Genomic DNA, 3,354 nt, shown 5'->3' with positions numbered 1-3,354 from the left:
TACTATTACTAATCCATGTACGTGTGTGTATATTTTTATGAGGCAAGCTAGCGAAAAACCACATAGAAAAGAAAATGTGACCGCCTTAGCTTCAAGAGAAAAGAACCCAGAAATCTGAAATTTTGTACCCATACTAAGTGGACCCTGATGGTCCACTGAGGTATTATTACTTATCTTATCCACGTGCGTGTGCATGCGTATCTTTTCAATGAGGCAAGATAGCGAAAACCCCCATAGAAAAGAAGTTGTTCCTTATGTTACAAATAGAAATCACAAACAGATAAACAGACATGCACATGCGTGTCTCTGTATGTGTGACCGCCATAGCTCCAAGAGAAAAGAACATAGAAACCTGAAATTTTGCACCCATACTAAGTGGACCCTGAAGGTGCGCAACTGGGTAGTATTACTTATCCATGTCCACGTGACCCAAGCAATAGTACGCAACATAATCATAAAGGATCTCTCTGTGTGAAACCGACACAAGTCATGTGTACCCAAGCTGTTTCCATGACATATCCGATCAACAGTTGCATACCTGAAGCAACTGCAGATTCAAACGGGTATTCATTCCAATTTACTCCCTAATTCCAATCATTTGTGTGACGTGCCTACTCCCCCCCCCCCACAAGTTTGCAAGCCACGCTAACTCATTAATGCTTATATCTATTATCATTAGTTTGATTTATACTCCTATCATTTTAAATTTAGGGGGCCAGGTTGTTCAACACCCCACCAAAAACATTAAATTAATATTTCTTATAATGCTAATGGTTAATACTTCGTTTGTACTCCCAGTAACTCAGCGATAAGCCTGGAAGCTTATAACGCTACAGACCTGGTTTCGATACCGTGGTGGGCACAGCACAGACAGCCCATACACACAGAAAAGTGAAGAAAACCTGTTTAGTTAAGGTACACATTTGGCTCAAAGTATGTTTGTTTGTTTGTTTTTATTCAAAATCAAGAAAATTAAAAAAATAATAATATATTTGATATGTTGATCTTATATCAAACCTAGTAAAATGTGTTGTTTTTTATTCATAATTACCTTGATTTGTGTATAGAAGTAAAAACATATGGTGCTTTGTTTTATAGTAGTCTCATTCCCCCTTAATTGTCGATGTAGACCTTCCATGGTTGCCGTTTCACCTTACTAGTCAGAGGAGGTGATGCCGGATTTGATAAAGAGGCTTCTCTTGTGAGCTTGTAAATTTCTTCGCTTAGCTTAACCATTGCATGGCCTGGCACATTCATCCAGGTAACGGTCTTATCATGTAACTGTGACAAACTACTCTGAATTTTACGCAGTACTGCATGCGAGTTATTTGCAAATATTATGCTGTGACCTGTCTATTTGCAATTCATTGCTTCCAGAAACCTAGAGAAAAACTTATTTTATGGCTTCCAGCTCTATTCTTGTACTGCTTGTGGAAACCTTGAATGTTCCACCAACCTTATGCGGAACGTTCTTATTCTGCGAGACAATGATTACCCAACCAGCTCTCTCACTATCTGTGGTGTAGGATCCACTTGTAGCCATGATGACAGGTGACTGACTGTCCACCATTATTCCGAAAAATGAAATAACAGGCTTTTTCTGTTTCATCGTCTGCGCAATATCTAAATTGTCTGTATAGACTAATTTCCACATATTTCGATGGTATTTAGGCCATATGAAGACGTCTCAAATCTGATGGTGGCTATATAGAACACATCCAACCATGACTGTTTCCCGAAGCGCTTGCAGACAATCCTCTGCTTGGTTGATGTCTTGGAATCGTTGTGGCGCTGGAATGTCCTAACTCAAAAGGCCAGTTGTTTGATGACGGAAGACATGGTCTTCACACAGCAACCTAGTGAAGAATTTTGCTTGTAAGCGCTGTTGGTGTTCTGTGGTGATGCTGAGGCTTGTGAGGTGTAATAGGGCCTTGATAGAAGTGGCTGAAGTACATCCCATGATGAACCATAAATAATTATTTTGTATGCTTTCAGTCTTATCTAGCTGCATATCGCTTATAGCAATGTAAGGTAATTGCCTATAATAAGCCACTAAACAGAGCAAAGAGCAATAGTCTGTTTAAGACCTGCAAGAGCTCCTGCTATCCTGAAAATGAACTATATTAGGAAACGTGTCCAATGTAGTTGTAAATCAACTTCCTTATTAAAATATATAAAATCAAACATATCATTACACCCTTTCTGGTATTGAAATTATTTCAGAGGCTTAAATATATTATACAAACTCTTCGACAGTATCATGCACCAACTGTCAAAAGATAGATTCTGCATTATGAAATTTGCTTGAATTGCCATTGTTTGTCTCTATTTTGATTTATTTATTTTCATACATTAACCTAACCACCTATCCATTATTTTTGGTAATTATCATAACGTATTCAATGTTACACATTGTGAAGTTACTTAGGCTGTGTTTTCTATGTATTATATAATTGGTTTGATCGACTGTACGCGCAGAAAGGGCAACTATATAGGATCAAAAGGTCACAAATTAAGGAAAACTGGCAGATTTTACATCGTGTTTCTTACTAACAAATTCTTATGATAATGTAATTATTGCTTTTCATAAAAATGAATATGAACAAAGTAACCCAAGAAATCACCACTAAATGTGCTCACACTGCACACAGGCATTCCACTTTAATAAACAGAGCACATGCTTTGTAGCTTCTGAATCGTCCTTAGCAGAAGCAAGAGTGGTGACATCTGTCACCACTCTTGCTCGTGTCTACATCTTTTAACAAAATATTCATGAACAGCATGGTTTATCTTCTTTTTTTTTAGTTGGCACATACGATTATCATCTCGTGCTATTGAAAAGGCAGAGATATACATTTATATACACATATACGTGTGTAAAGCTTTTTTATCATGAAGAGGTTTTACTTGACCTAACCATAAGCTCAGAGATTTGGAAGTTACATTAGATTCGGCGTAGAACATTGTTATATTAGGAATAGTGAAGTCTCAAAGCAAAACTACTCGTTGCTATTAAAAAACAAGAGGGAATCGTCAATAACCATGGCACTTGAAATTCTTTTAGGCAGGATTAGAGTAAATTAAACTGTTACATCTTTTTTTCTTTCTTTTTATTAGCTATATTTTTGTGCGCCAGTAATACCAAGCGTGGAGCGCGCGTATACCCGATTTGATTTTATTACTTATCAGGATCTCTACCAGCCTACCCTCAAATAGAAATCCTTTAAGGCAGGATTAGAGTAAAATAATATATTAGACCTTGAGCGTGGTCAAATACATCAATCGGAAGGATTTACTCTCCTAAGTCCAAAATTGTAATTAGATCTCATATCGGTCAAGAGATGACAGAGCTAT

The sequence above is a fragment of the Limulus polyphemus genome, unplaced genomic scaffold, assembly GCF_000517525.1.
Source record: "Limulus polyphemus unplaced genomic scaffold, Limulus_polyphemus-2.1.2 Scaffold78, whole genome shotgun sequence".
In the NCBI taxonomy this organism is placed as follows: Eukaryota; Metazoa; Arthropoda; class Merostomata; order Xiphosura; family Limulidae; genus Limulus; species Limulus polyphemus.
This window is presented reverse-complemented; position numbering follows the sequence as displayed.